This window comes from Eptatretus burgeri, chromosome 4 (assembly GCF_056783735.1).
Source record: "Eptatretus burgeri isolate ZD-2024b chromosome 4, Ebu_testis_v1, whole genome shotgun sequence".
Classification (NCBI taxonomy): Eukaryota; Metazoa; Chordata; class Myxini; order Myxiniformes; family Myxinidae; genus Eptatretus; species Eptatretus burgeri.
Window position 1 is genome coordinate 934,251 of NC_140964.1, and position 15,726 is coordinate 949,976.

General features: G+C 50.3%; 1 protein-coding gene and 1 long non-coding RNA gene across 2 annotated transcripts in view; one reads left to right on the forward strand and one right to left on the reverse strand.

Annotated features, from left to right (window-relative positions):
* The window catches only part of LOC147027305 (uncharacterized), a 43,609-nt gene that overhangs the window by 13,643 nt on the left and 14,240 nt on the right, over positions 1-15,726 (forward strand). The window lies entirely within an intron of this gene.
* On the reverse strand, positions 1,112-12,931 carry LOC147027306 (uncharacterized). Its single transcript, XR_015056981.1, has 2 exons — positions 12,568-12,931; positions 1,112-2,529 (listed from the first exon to the last, which is right to left on the reverse strand). It is a non-coding gene; the product is annotated as an uncharacterized LOC147027306 (long non-coding RNA).

Sequence of the window (15,726 nt, forward strand, 5' to 3'; positions counted from 1 at the left end):
CTGACGCTAACCATTACATTGACGTGTTTTGACTTATGAGTAACTTACAAGTAACGTGTGTCGACGTGTGTCAACGATCGCGTAACGTGCCTCCAACTTATGTCCAGCATTATATGGAACGTGTGAGTCATACACTGGCATACGTCAAAAAATTTCAAGCATGGAAAATTTGTCTAACACCTCGGCGTACTCCGACGTATGCCAGCGTACAAAGACGTATGTCAGCGTACTACGAAAAAAAGCCAGCGTACTACGACGTATGCCAGCGTGCTCTTAACGTATACAAACTTACCCATAACGTATTCGACGTGTGCCAGCGTTTTAGCCAAATTTTGCATACGTCAGGCATACGCTGGCTAAATCGCCAAGGTGTGAGAGGGCCTTAAGTATGGCACTGTCATGAATTCCAGAAAGGGCCAGTTTGGGGTGCAATCACACACCTTCCTCGGCCATGTCTTAGTCAAATGGTATCTGCCCCACTGAAGGAGAAAGTCAAGACCATACAAGCCTATCCTGCACCCACATCACTATCCAAGTTGAGGGAGTTTCTTGGCCTTATGAATTTTTACAGGCATTTCATCCCAAACTACACAGATGTATCTCAGCTGTTGACAGACAAACAAACATCCACACTAATAAAATGCTGTGTGTGTGTGTGTGTGTGTGTGTGTGTGTGTGTGTGTGTGTGTGTGTGTGTGTGTGTGTGTGTGTGTGTGTGTCCTCCATAACTCCAAAACCAGAAAACCTAGCAGCCTGAAATTTTGCATTCACACTAAGAAAACTCCAAGGAAATGCCAGAGTGAAAATTGGGTGTTTAGGTTAATTAAAACACCCCTTTTTAAGATAATTAACGGCCTTATTTAATTATATCCTTCATTAGGCGCTTCCTCAGCCACCTCACTCTTTGAGGTCTCAAGATGTATCCTAGGTAACCTCTCTGCAGTCGGAAGCCGCCATGTTTTTTAGCCTGCTCAATCTTGCCTTGATTTGGAACAGGCCGCAATGATTTCTTAACGATAAAGTTTTTTTTTTCACTTTCCTCACTCATATTATCGAATGCCTGTTCATCATAGCTATGAATCGCTGGGTACATTGCAATGCTTATAAACACTTGGAGACGCCAGCGCTCGTGGCTTTATTTCATTTTCACACCCGATCACCTCGAGAATCTCTTGTGCAAAGAAGAAATACAAAATTTAAGCTCCAGAATTGAACATACAAGCATTTCTGACTCCTAAAAAAAAAGTGCTCATCTGTCAAATTCAGACATATTTGACACTTCGGGTGTCTCCGGAGTCCAGGAGGTGAATGTTAAATATGATGGTTCAGTGATTGCTAATCGCGTGCCAAGCGAGCCATTTCTTATCAACCGTTTCATTGGAGTGCTTAAGCCACTTGGCAAGCACTCTACAATATTCATATTGTCACTGAATACTGAACGTCGATCAACTTGAACAAAGTTCAGGGGTCACTCGCATGCGTCCTTAGCCACGTGTTGTTCTGCGATGCAGCAGGCGGTGGCTAGCTCACTGAGAATGTGAAATTTTATTTTCCACAACGTTTCCCCTTTTTGTACGTTCCTCCATTATTCATCCCGTCACTTCGGCATAGATAAATACAAATAGAAATTTAACGTTTTGTTTTTAAAAAATTTCTTCAACTGTTTTGCTTGGTGAAGCCGTTTGGCGTGCATTTAAGTTACAATGGCAATGCGGCGTTTCTACACCCGAGGTAGGAAGGCAAAATAAATTATTTGATCACAATGAGTAAAAAAATGTTTTCACATTTATGAAACTAGAAGGGCATTCAGTAGAGCGCATACCCCCGCCATGTAATGCCTGATCCACGAGAACATATCGGGCCCAAAACATTTTTGAAATATCAGGCTCCATATCATTTTTGGCCCAATCTCTCAATGGTGAAGAATCAATTGAAAAATTAAATAATTCTCGTATCCAGATCCGGATTCAGATCTTCACCAAAATCTAATCAATTCGTCAGGTCAAACACCCAACGTGTCCACCAAGTTTCATCCGAATCCGTCCACAACTTTTTGAGATATCCTGCACACAAACAAACAAAGAAACAAACAAACAAAAAGACGATGTCATGCAGAGCACGATACTTGTAAAATCCATAAAACAAATTTGACCTCAAAAATAATTGGTGGTTGAATTCAGTGACCTGAAATATATAAATCCTCTTCAAATTTCAAGTGAATCAGATGAAAATTGAGGATTTTAGAAATACAACCATAGTTGTTGACCTTTGGCCTATGTTGACCTTTTGGTCGATATCGATCTCAAAAATAATTGTCCAGTTCAATTCAGTGACCTGAAATATAAATCCTCTTCAAATTTCAAGTAAATCAGATGAAAATTGAGGATTTTAGAAATACCACCGAAGTTGTTGACTTTTGGCCACGTTGACCTGTTGACCTTTTGACCTCAAAAAAAAAAATAGGATTCTTCCTTATGACAAACTCTACCATGTGGTGAAGTTTCGTGAAGATCGGTTTAGAATTGTGACCTGCAGGCGACAAACAGACAGAATAACAACCAGAGTTGGTGTCAAACAACCAATGCTCGCCTGTTTATACATTTATCGTTTTTAAAAGACTAGTCTAATAATTAATATTTTTTATAAAGCATTGCAGTGAAGTCTGATCCAAATAATTTTAAAGAAATATATGTATTTGTATATTGCAATCAGTAACAAGAGCGCAAGTGAGCACAATATACGCCCGGACAAGAAGGGATATACAGAATTGTGCTACTACATGGAAAACATCATCCTGGTTGCCATGGCAACCACTTTAGATGACGAACGTATGTCATCACACACCGTCTCCACAGTCTGTACCTATGTACCAAATATAAAACGTCAAAGTTGAAAACTTTGGGAGAGTGCGGACAGGAACGGATGGAAAACAGCATCCCGGTTGCCATGGCAACCACTTTAGATGACGAACATATGTGGTGACACACCGTCTCCACAGTCTGTACCTATGTACCAAATATGAAACGTGAAAGTTGAAAACTTTGGGAGTTAGAGTGCGGACAGGAACGGATGGAAAACAGCATCCTGGTTGCCATGGCAACCACTTTAGATGATGAAGGTATGTCGTGACACAACGGCTCCACAGTCTGTACCTATGTACCAAATATGAAACGTGAAAGTTGAAAACTTTGGGAGTTAGAGTGCGGACAGGAACGGACGGACAGACAGACAGACAGACAGACAGACGGACGGACGACCGGTATCACATAATACGCCCTGATATATATATATATATATATATATATATATATATATATATATATATATATATATATATATATATATATATATATATATATATATATATATTGTTGTGGTTGACGAAATTCACAAACCACCATTCAGGTCCCTTAGGTGAGATATCTCTGTAAGTATATGTGTAGTTAGGCCCAAACCCGTTGTCTAGAGGGAATAAATGTCATTCAGTCGGGCTGCGACTCTTCAGGATAGCCGTTTTTCTTTTACTATCTTTATTTTGGACCAGCCGCCATTACTACCACCACCAACCACGTCTCAACAGCCATCACAACAACAACCACCAACCACAACGCCGCTTCACAACAACAACCACCAACCGCAACTCCGCTTCACAACAACAACCACCAACCACAACGCCGCTTCACAACAACAACCACCAACCACAACGCCGCCTCACAACAACAACCACCAACCACAACGCCGCTTCACAACAACAGCCACGACCTTTACCGTCACAACTCGCCACCATCGCATCCACACCATCTCGCGCCACTCGTGGGCACCGATACTGGACTCGTGCAGGGCGCGCACCGAGCAGCGTATTCAAAAACATCACGGACTTTCCGCAGAAAACGGATCAAAAACGACTCACGCCCACTTTTGTTCCGTCCAATCGGTGAGCGAGGGGCGATTTGGCCCCGCCTCCAGGGCGTTGGAGGGCGGTCGCGATATGCAAATTCATGGATCAAAAAGCATTCACGCCCACTTTTCCTCGGTCCAATGGGGAGCCAGTTAGAGAGGTGAAGGGTCAGAGGCAAAGGGTCAAGGGTGAAAGGGCGAAGCCACGGGGCTTATATAAACGGCTGCGTTCGTCAGTAAAGTTGTTGTGCGGAGTTCAAGAGAGTCGTCGGTGGAGCTGAAAGAAGTGGGAGAAGTCAAGAGTGGAGAGTTGGGACGAGCCAAGAGAGGAGACGGAGGGGGCGAGTAGACGGAGCTGTGGAGAGGTGGCAGCGGCGAAGGCGGACGAGGGGGTGCTCGCGTCGGTGCCGGGAGCTGCAGAGGGAGAGGCCAGCAACGCGACCGAGGTCGAGGAGGAGACGCTCGTCGCGGGACCCGAGACAGGGTGATATCCTCCTCCCCCCCCGAGCATCAACAACCTCCCTCCTGTTTCCCCCCCGCGCTGAGATAGTGCGACAAGGGGGCCCCTTTCCCACCCCCTACCAGACACTGTCCGCGAGGCCCGCGGAGTTGAGGCGCCACCGCCGCTCTGCGTCTCATCATCAGACGGGTAGGCCCGACACGGTCTCGGCCCCAGGCCCGCCTACCCCCCTCATCCTTGAGGGTGGTTCTTTTCTTTTGCTTTGGGAATATGTGTTGTCGGCGCCGTCTGTGAAGTAAAATTGTATAAGTGTTGCCGTGTGCTCGGTAGTCGGATAGCTCTGCATTGTGTTTCTCTTTTATATTTGCTTTTTGTGTAATATTGTGTTTCTTCTCTTTTTACATGTGCTTTTGGTGTAATTGTATATGTGTGCTTCCCGTTCATCGCGAAATAAATGTGAGTTATGTTGAACTGTTTTCCCGCTTCGCTTCGTCTTTTCTTTCATTGAATCTCCATCTTGCTTCACGTAAAGGGTTGGTCGTGGGCTAAAACGCCCGATAATTCATCGAACTGTCAAGGCCGACGAATAACACCGCTCGGTTATCCCGATAGTACGGAACGGGTCGCTTGAAGTGGCCCGTGTCCGAAGTCGACCTGCAGCGAGGTGCGATCGCCCGGTCTACCCTCCGTGTGGGTACTTAGGTAGGTCGAATTTGGCGAGCAACCCTATCCCACGCGGGGGCCGATTGGCACGATCGTGGTGAGACCGAAAGGTCCACCCGTGACTAATTCCCGGCGTTAGTCCGAGAGGGTCACGACTGGATTGTCCGTCCGGTGGGCGACGTGCCGCGATTCGAGTTACGTGGCCATCCGCACGCCGGCGGGCGCGAATCCGCAACACTGGTGTCAGGTCGTGCGATATAAACTCATCGCCCTCCTCGCGGCACTGGTATCGGAGAACGGGAAAACGGGCTCTCCTGTCTCCAATTAAATTCACGGGAATCGGTCCAGGGGTGAGAGGAGCGACCGCCGATTCCCTCCAAATTACGAGCGAGCTAAATTAACCCTTTAAGAGAAGCAAGATGGCGTCTCAAGGCGAGCGGGAGCCGGGGGTATTAGAAATGGATGTAGAATGTGTAGAATCCATGGTCCAGGATGGAATCCCCGTGCAGGAAATGTTGGTTGTACAGGAAAACGAACTCGCCCAACTGAACTCAGAGCCCGAAATGGGTGCGGCAGCGGCCGCGGTGTATGACACCTCCCCTCCCTCTCTCCACCAAAACCCTTCCCCAACCCCTGCCGAAACGGCTCACCCAAGCACACCCGACATGGCCCAGCTATTCACCATGCTGGCACAAATGAATGCGGAAATGACAGCGAACACAAATGAAATGAAAAACGAAATGAAAGGCATGAACGAAAAGATGGATGCGAATGCACAAAAGATGGATACAAATACAAATGAAATGAAAAACGAAATGAAAGGAATGAACAAGCAAATGAAGGAAGAAACGAAAAAGCTGCGGGATGAGACGCAGAACATGGGCCGATGCCTGCAGGCGGGCATGAAGGCCGTTAGCAGGGAGCTTAAAATGGCGACTCCACGTGGAGGAGCGAACGAACTGGGAGGGGGTGCGACGGTGACCGAAAGGGAAAAATTAAATGGGGAGACCAAAACGTGTGAGACGAGACACGAGGTGACGACAAAGGAAATAAAAATAGTGGAGACAAGGGAGGTAAAGGGTGAAGAGTTGGCAGAGACACGGGAGATGGGAATGATAGAGGGAAGACTACACGATGAAGACGGGGTAAGTGACGCACACACACACACACGGAGGTAGTGGAGGACGATGAGGGTGAGCTCGCGGACTGGGTAGAGACCCGGTGCGAGCAGTTGGATGGCCTCCTCCAGGAACGAGGGGAGGGAGTATGCCCCCTTGAGGCGAGTCACGACCAGGTGAGTTCGGTCGTGCTTTGCGAGGTTGAGGGGACGAGTGCTGTGGACAGGTGCACGAAAAGCTTGGGGGGTATAGAGGCCCCGGAGACCCTTGTGGGGACACGAATCCCCAGTGTGGTTGTCCCTGTGTGTGTGGTGCAAGGTGTGAGTGCGTCCCCGTGTGTGGAAGCGACCCCGTGTGTGAGTGGTGTGGTGGCGATGGTGCCAGAGTACGTGCTTCCCAGCACGCCGTGTGTGGATGAGGCACCGTGTGTGGAAGAGGCCGTGTGTGTGGATGGAACGGCCAGTGTGGATGAGGCACCGCGGTTGAGTTCCCCCGCGTGTGTGAGTGAGGCACGGTGTATGAGTGAGGCACGAGTGAGTGGAAGGCCGCGAGTGAATGGAGCACCACGTGTGAGTGGTATGGTTTATGCAAGGGAGACCGTGTGTGTGAGAGAGCGGTATGTAAGGGAGATGTCGGTCGGCATGTGTGAACATGCAGCCGCGTCTCCCGGGGTGAGTTTAATGGTGAGGTGTGTTGGCGTCGTAACACGCAGGTGTGCGTGGGTCGAATGGCGACGACGGCGACATGTGAGGAAAGAAAGCCGAGTAGCGGCTGTAGTTGTTTCAGGGACCGTGCCGGGTTCACCCAGCAGTGAGCACGAGGTCCGTGCTGTGCAACGCACGAGGCCCCCACGTGCTCGCTTGCGAGAGTGAAGTCCCGGTCCGGAAACGCACGCGGTGGATTTGCCGATCCCGCGGACGGACAAAGCTTCGGCAGGATCTCGGATTTGGACCGGACGGGTTCTCCACGCGATCGTGTGTGTTAAGCTCCAACGGGCAAAGCACATGTGTTCGCGTGGGGAACCCCTCGAGACGTGGGGCTTGTGTTTTTTTTTTATGCGCACGGTGACGTCATGGCTGCACGTGGGGTTGGAATCCGGCAGGAGGGGAATCCCTGCCGGATGGTACCGTCCAAGGAGGGACGAGGTAAACGTGCAGCCGCATGACGTCACGGGCAGGTGCAAAGTGAGCGAGTTGCCGCGCTGGTGCTGCGCATGAAAAAAAAAAAAAAAAAAAAGCAAGCCTCACTTTCGGGTGCACAGGATTCCTGGGCAAGGGGTGGAAGACCCCCTTGACCAGGGCACAGGATGGAAACTAGTTAGGGGGAAGGGTTAGCTTAGTTAGACCGACTTCATGGGGCAGGGGTAAGTCCTCATGGAGTCCGTGGAATGGATTAGTTAGAGGGATTGTAGCCAGATTTAGGTTGGGAAATAAAATGATTTATTTGGAGACAGTGACAGACTTGTGAATGTGTAGCGGGGACGTAGTTTAGCTACGTAGTGTTAAAAGGAACGTGCTGTAGTTTAAGGGACGACGTGGGAGCACGAGTTAGTTAGGGGAGGTAGTTAGAAGGATGGCAGAGTTCAGTGGTGTGTGTGTGTGTGTGTGTGTTGAAGAGTTGGTGAGTTGTGAGGTGAGTACTTGTTGAGTGAGTGAGGCCAGCGGGTCTGTGTGAGTGGAGCGAATGGGGAATGCATGGTGCGATGAGTGATTGGGGGGAGGAGTGACTCCCGCCCAAGGGACCCCGGGGTCAGTATAAAGTGAGTTAGGAGGTTAGTCAAATTAAAAAATGGAAGTCGTTTTGTTGTTGGTGGGAAAGTAGGCTCGATACCCATTTGGAGGGGTGCAGGAGCCCTGTTGACGGGCTGGGAGCGTGGCTGCGAAAGGTGAGTATCGCTGAGTGGGTACCCCGGGCACCAGGCTGGTCGGCCGTGGTAGGCCAAGGGCCCATGAGGGGCCGGGATAGCGTAGTGGGCACGGGTGCGCCTGCTTGGTGCGGGGGCCCGGGGCGCCATTAGCCGCGTGGGCAGTGTTGTGGGCACGGGTGACCCTCGGAAAGGGGCCCGGGAAGCCAGCCTGCCACGTGTGCGTTTCAGGGGAGGTGCCATGGGGGGCACTCCCCGGTGTTTAGGGAGCTGGTAGGCTCGGAGGCAGTGTAGTGCCCGGGGGTGCCATAGCGGGAGATTCGGCAGAGGGTCGTGCCTGCCAAAGGGGGCCACGTGTCCCAGCCATGAGACCGTGTGAGGGCACGGAGAGAAAATTGGGGGGCGAGGCCCGAAATTGTGAGGACACCAACACAGGCAACGGGAATCTGGGTTGATAGAACCAATAGTTTAAGCGAGAGGCGCTTGTTGAAAGCCCCGGGGTAGTTTAACAGTTAAATGGTTAGGGTAGATAGGAAGTGTACCCCTCCGCACCATCCATCCCCTCGCTCTCGTTGTGGGCCGCTGGACCCACTTTGGGTTAGATCGCTGAAGTCTGGGGAGGCCATCCTGAGGCTTCGTTGGGCCTCGACACAGGACGTTAGCTCTCCCTTATTCCCCTCCGGGAAGGGAACGTAGGGGTTGGGAGTAGGCTAGGTGACAGGATAGGTTAGCCGAACAAAGACGATAAAGGGGGTTAGGGGACGATTTGTAGTGGGGAAGTAAAAAATATAAAAATAAGTTGGGGCTAAATTGGGGTTTGACAAATTAAAGGAGTGGGTATGTACAGTGACAGGCAAAGGCGATAGGTGGGAGGGAGACAGGTAGGTAGGTCCGAGCCCGCCTTCCAAGTGGCCAGCACCACCGCACTCCCTCCACCAACCTCCACGGAACGGCAAAGGCAGGCCAACTTCATCGGCAGCTGTTGTTTTGCTGCGAGGCCTGTGCCGGCTGGATCGTCTGCAGCTGCTGTGCTTCAAGGCCTGTGCCGGCCACTTCATCTGCTGGCTGTTTTTTCTTCAAGGCCTGTGCTGGCCAGCTTCATCTGCCGGCTGTGTTTGCCTGCAGCGGCCTTCTTCTGCGGGCTGTGTTTGCCTGCTGCCTTTGCCATGCCATGCCCACTGCCCCTGTTCACCAGCCCCGTTCAATTTTTGCTTTTCCCCCCCCCCTGTTCATTTCCATGTGCGCCAGGATCCGCAAGGCAACAGTTTGCAAGCTGCGAGAACTGCCCCGTTGGCAGCTACAACACGGGCCTGCAGTGGCGGCCCGTGCACCGTGTTTGTGTTCATCCATCCATTCGTTGTGTTCATTGCGTGTGCCACTTGAGCTGGCACGGAGACTGCGTTGTGCAGCCCATGCACCGTTGTGGTTCACTGCGTTCAGTTCAAAAAGGAAGGCCTTGGACTGCGTGTGAGCAGCCGGCCACGTTCCCTGTCACCTGCATTGTTTTGAGCCAGAGACTGCATGCGAGCAGCCTGGCTCCCTGTTAACTGCTTTCTTTTTGCAGAGTTCAGTGATCCTGGGCCATGGTTTAGTGTAAAATTTGTAAGTTAAGGTTAAGATGTACTGTAAATATGAGTGCGCCCCCGGCATGTCTGTCCTAGCGCCGGCAATTTTATTTAAGTCGTCTGTGTGAGTGAGTTTGTTTAGGTAGTTACTCAGCCCTCAGGTTATTTATTTTGGGGACACGAATACCATGAATGTCGCACTCAGGGATCCGTAGGTAAAATGTACTAGGGGAAAACTACACATGATGGCACACGAAAATTTGACGACTCGGGACGAGTCTGTAAAAAGGGGAGGGGGTAGTGTTGTGGTTGACGAAATTCACAAACCACCATTCAGGTCCCTTAGGTGAGATATCTCTGTAAGTATATGTGTAGTTAGGCCCAAACCCGTTGTCTAGAGGGAATAAATGTCATTCAGTCGGGCTGCGACTCTTCAGGATAGCCGTTTTTCTTTTACTATCTTTATTTTGGACCAGCCGCCATTACTACCACCACCAACCACGTCTCAACAGCCATCACAACAACAACCACCAACCACAACGCCGCTTCACAACAACAACCACCAACCGCAACGCCGCTTCACAACAACAACCACCAACCACAACACCACTTCACAACAACAACCACCAACCACAACGCCACCTCACAACAACAACCACCAACCACAACGCCGCTTCACAACAACAGCCACGACCTTTACCGTCACAACTTGCCACCATCGCATCCACACCATCTCGCGCCACTTGTGGGCACCGATACTGGACTCGTGCAGGGCGCGCACCGAGCAGCGTATTCAAAAAAATCACGGACTTTCCACAGAAAACGGATCAAAAACGATTCACGCCCACTTTTGTTCCGTCCAATCGGTGAGCGAGGGGCGATTTGGCCCCGCCTCCAGGGCGTTGGAGGGCGGTCGCGATATGCAAATTCATGGATCAAAAAGCATTCACGCCCACTTTTCCTCGGTCCAATGGGGAGCCAGTTAGAGGGGTGAAGGGTCGGAGGCAAAGGGTCAAGGGTGAAAGAGCGAAGCCACGGAGCTTATATAAACGGCTGCGTTCGTCAGTAAAGTTGTTGTGCGGAGTTCAAGAGAGTCGTCGGTGGAGCTGAAAGAAGTGGGAGAAGTCAAGAGTGGAGAGTTGGGACGAGCCAAGAGAGGAGACGGAGGGGGCGAGTAGACGGAGCTGTGGAGAGGTGGCAGCGGCGAAGGCGGACGAGGGGGTGCTCGCGTCGGTGCCGGGAGCTGCAGAGGGAGAGGCCAGCAACGCGACCGATGTCGAGGAGGAGACGCTCGTCGCGGGACCCGAGACAGGGTGATATCCTCCTCCCCCCCGAGCATCAACAACCCCCCTCCTGTTTCCCCCCGCGCTGAGATAGTGCGACAAGGGGGCCCCTTTCCCACCCCCTACCAGACACTGTCCGCGAGGCCCGCGGAGTTGAGGCGCCACCGCCGCTCTGCGTCTCATCATCAGATGGGTAGGCCCGACACGGTCTCGGCCCCAGGCCCGCCTACCCCCCTCATCCTTGAGGGTGGTTCTTTTCTTTTGCTTTGGGAATATGTGTTGTCGGCGCCGTCTGTGAAGTAAAATTGTATAAGTGTTGCCGTGTGCTCGGTAGTCGGATAGCTCTGCATTGTGTTTCTCTTTTATATTTGCTTTTTGTGTAATATTGTGTTTCTTCTCCTTTTACATGTGCTTTTGGTGTAATTGTATATGTGTGCTTCACGTTCATCGCGAAATAAATGTGAGTTATGTTGAACTGTTTTCCCGCTTCGCTTCGTCTTTTCTTTCATTGAATCTCCATCTTGCTTCACGTAAAGGGTTGGTCATGGGCTAAAACGCCCGATAATTCATCGAACCGTCGAGGCCGACGAATAACACCGCTCGGTTATCCCGATAGTACGGAACGGGTCGCTTAAAGTGGCCCGTGTCCGAAGTCGACCTGCGGCGAGGTGCGATCGCCCGGTCTACCCTCCGTGTGGGTACTTAGGTAGGTCGAATTTGGCGAGCAACCCTATCCCACGCGGGGGCCGATTGGCACGATCGTGGTGAGACAGAAAGGTCCACCCGTGACTAGTTCCCGGCGTTAGTCCGAGAGGGTCACGACTGGATTGTCCGTCCGGTGGGCGACGTGCCGCGATTCGAGTTACGTGGCCGTCCGCACGCCGGCGGGCGCGAATCCGCAACAATATATAGTTGCGGATATATATATATATATATATATATATATATATATATATATATATATATATATATATATATATATATATATATATATATATATATATATATCGGGCGTATAAAAAATAGTGTGGTAGATAAAAACATTAGAAAGGAAACTTGAGGGGGAGCACTCGGGAGAGTGCAAAACCTCCGCCGCCAATACTGCTGGGTCACTCAAGTGAACCTTATATCTTATTCATTAAATATGTCAACAGTGCTGACAGAGTTATAGTTCTTTTCTCCAACATTTTTTTTTTGGGGGGTGGGGTTGGAAATCACTTAAAACATGTAGAAATGCAAAAAAAAAAAATTGCTCTCAATTTTTTTTTGGGGGGGGGGGGGGTTGGAAATCACTTTAAACATGTAGAAATGCAAATATATATATATATATTTTTTTTTCTCTAACAAATTTCTTTTTGAAGGGGGGCGGGGGACCAAGTCCAAAATCAAATGGCATGATCCTTGGACCATACCTAACCCCCCCCCCACCAAGTTTCGTCGAAATCCGTCGAGGAGTTTTTTCCGTAATACTGTTCACAAACAAACAAACAAACAGAAAGGGGTGAAAACAGTAACTTCCGATCTTCGATGGCGGAGGTTAAAAATAACTTGCATCAAAAAATTTAACATTTTCACGCTCACGCCGGGGGTATCGCTATAGTTCTCTATTCTTCGAACAGGCGAGCTAAAAACGACTAACCAATATACGTGAAAAATCTTCGATTTTGCAATTAACAAACAAACAGACAGAAAGGGATGAAAACATAACCTCCTTCACCTTCGGTGGCGGAGGTAATCAATGAATCACCACATCACGCCGGGAAAGCCGAGAGGTACGCATGGTCACTGTGTTGCCTGGATTTGAACCTCGACCCAGCTCGAAACTGTCCTCCCAGTGCTTCACAGGCCGGGTGATTCATCACTGCGTGTTGTCTCTCGGATGGACGATAAACCGGGCATCACATCTGCCGGAATCCCTCACCCCTCCCCTCCCTCACCCCTTCCCCTCCCTCACTCCTCTCCTCCTCCCTCACTCCTCTCCCTTTCTTCCCCTCCCCTCTCATACCCCTCTGCCTCTCTCACTCCTATCCCACTCCTCTCCCTCCCTCATCCCTCTCCCTTTCTTCCCCTCTCCTCTCTTACCCCTCTGCCTCTCTCACCCCCATCCCACTCCTCTCCCTCCCTCACCTCTCCCCTCCCTCACCCCTCTCCCTTTTTCCCCTCCCATCGCTTATCTCTCTCTCTCTCTCTCTCTCTCTCTCTCTCTCTCTCTCTCTCTCTCTCTCTCTCTCTCTCTCTCTCTCTCTCTCTCTCTCTCTCTCTCTCTCTCTCTCTCTCTCTCTCTCTCTCTCTCTCTCTCCCAACCTTACCCCCTCTCTCCCACTCCTCTCCCTCTTTACCCTCCTCTCTCTCACCCCTATCCCACCCCACTTTCTCTCCCTCCCAACTTTTCCCTCCTCATTCCCTCCACCCCTCTCTCACCTCTCTGCCTCTCTCACCCCTATCCCACTCCTCTCTCTCTCTCCTCCTCCCAACCTTACCCCTCTTTCCTCCCTCCCAACTTTACCCCTCTTTCCCCCTCCCCTCTCTCACTCCGATCCCACCCTCTCTCTCCCTCCCAACCCTACTCGCTCTCTCCGACCCCTCCCCTCTCCTCCCCCTTCCTCTTCCCTCCCCTCTCCTCTTTCCTCCCTCTTCCCTCCCCTCTCCTCTTTCCTCCCTCTATCTCTCTTCCACTCCTCCCCTTGCTCCCCAATGGTTCCTTTCCATTGAGGGACTGGCATGTACGAATCAGATTTGTAGAGAGCCGACCGATGGGGTGCAAAGGTCGTTCGCTGCATGTACGAGTGTGCATGTAGGCAGACCTTTGCCAGGAAGATAGCGTGAGTTTTTAAGGGCTCACGCCCAAGGTCTCAAAGTATCCGTGTGTGTGTGTGTGTGTGTGTGTGTGTGTGTGTGTGTGTGTGTGTGTGTGTGTGTGTGTGTGTGTGTGTGTGTGTGTGTGTGTGTTTTCGGTCATTAAGCATAGCATATCATTCCCTTTACTAACCCTTCCTCCACCCCTCACCTATCTCTTTTTTTTCCTCCCCCCCCCACCTCACTCTCAATCTCATTCTCTCTTTCCCTCCCTCTCCTCTTTTCTCTCCCCTTCTCCCTTTCCTCCCCTTCCTCCCTCCTCTCCCCGCCCCCATTTCAATCCCCGTCCACGAAGTGATGGATTGTATTTGCTGGTAACAAGAATAAAAAAAATCAGCCAATCACCCTCGATGATAAAGAGGTGAAGGTGAGGTTGGCTGAGGCCACACTTCTTGCTCATCCCAAGGCTGAAGCACCACTATACCTCTTAGTCGACGCCTCGGACATGGGAGTAGTAGAAGTTTTTTCAGTGGAATGTAGATGACGTCTGACACCCACTCTCTTTTTCTCAGTGTTTTCAACCTGCAGAGACCAGACACAGCACCTCGGGGAGAGAATTTCCAACAGCTTTCCAAGGTGTCAAACACTTTCAGCATCTGCTAGAATGAGGACATTCTCCATCTACACGGACCATAAGCCATTGACCTTTGCTCTCAAGTCAGGACCCCATCGTCACTCTCCAAGAGAAGTGCGACATCTTGATTTCATCTCCCAGTTCACAACGGTCTTTGAGGCACATCAGCGGCAAAAAGAACTCTGCAGCAGACGTACTCTCCCGAGTTGATGTAAATGCTCGGGATGCATCTCACATCATCGATTTCACGACCATAGCTGAAGCCCAACAGCGTGATGAGGAGCTACAAAGGCTGAAAACCAATTCAACGGCACTCAAGTTCAAAGAGGTACCACTCCTCACTTCTGAGGGTCGGATTGTCTGCGACGTTTCCACAGGTGATCCTCACCACCCTTACGTCCTGAGCGAGTATTGATGTGCAGTTTTTGACGCTCTGCACAATTTGTCTCACCCTGGTATCAGACCACTCAACATTTGGTGACTCGACGTTTTGTCTGGCAGGGAGTGAATCGTGACGTCAGAGACTAGTGCAGAACCTGCATAGCAGGTCAGAGATCCAAAATAAATGGACACGTCAGGTCTCCTCTTGGCACGTTTCTCCACCAGACGCTACATTCGACCACGTTCACATTGATCTAGTTGGACCTCTAGTTCCATCAGATGACAATACGTACCTGCTCACACGCATTGATCGTTTTACTCGTTGGCCGATCGCAATACCCATCCCTGATCAGACGGCAGAGATGGTAGCACAAGTATTCATCTCACATTGAGTAGCTGTGTTTGGTGCACCCTCACCAATAACCACAGACTGATGTCGTCAGTTTGAATCAGCACTTTTCCAAGGTCTGCGTGATCCACTCGGCAGTAATAGAACCCGAACCACAGCTTATCACCCGTCACGTCGTGGGCTCGTGGAACGATTCCATCGACGGTTGAGAGCATGTTCGAAAGCCCTTCCAAATACACGATGGACGGAGAGTCTCCCTTTCTCCCTATGTGAGTCTTGCTTCTTATTGAACTTGTGACTGTATTCACCCACTCTCAAGCTTATTACAGACGAGACAAGTCATCGACCTTGAGCGGTGAGTAGAAGTTTGGAACTCCATTGTCTCTTCGTCCTATATCATGAAAATGGGAGCAAAATGCAACGCACACTTTGTCTGCCTAACTTGCCGTGAGACATTGGTTGGTCCCGAGAGGACCTTTGGACATACATATCAAGAGATTGGTTTTTATTGATCGATAAAATTCTGTCGCTTCAAACTCCACCTCCTCCTCGTGTGTGTGTGTGTGTGTGTGTGTGTGTGTGTGTGTGTGTGTGTGTGTGTGTGTGTGTGTGTGTGTGTGTGTGTGTGTGTGTGACAGAGTCCTCGCAGCACAAGGACAGTCGTTTATTGAGATGAAAGAAGGAAGGATGACAGACAGGAGAGGAAGGATCGGGTG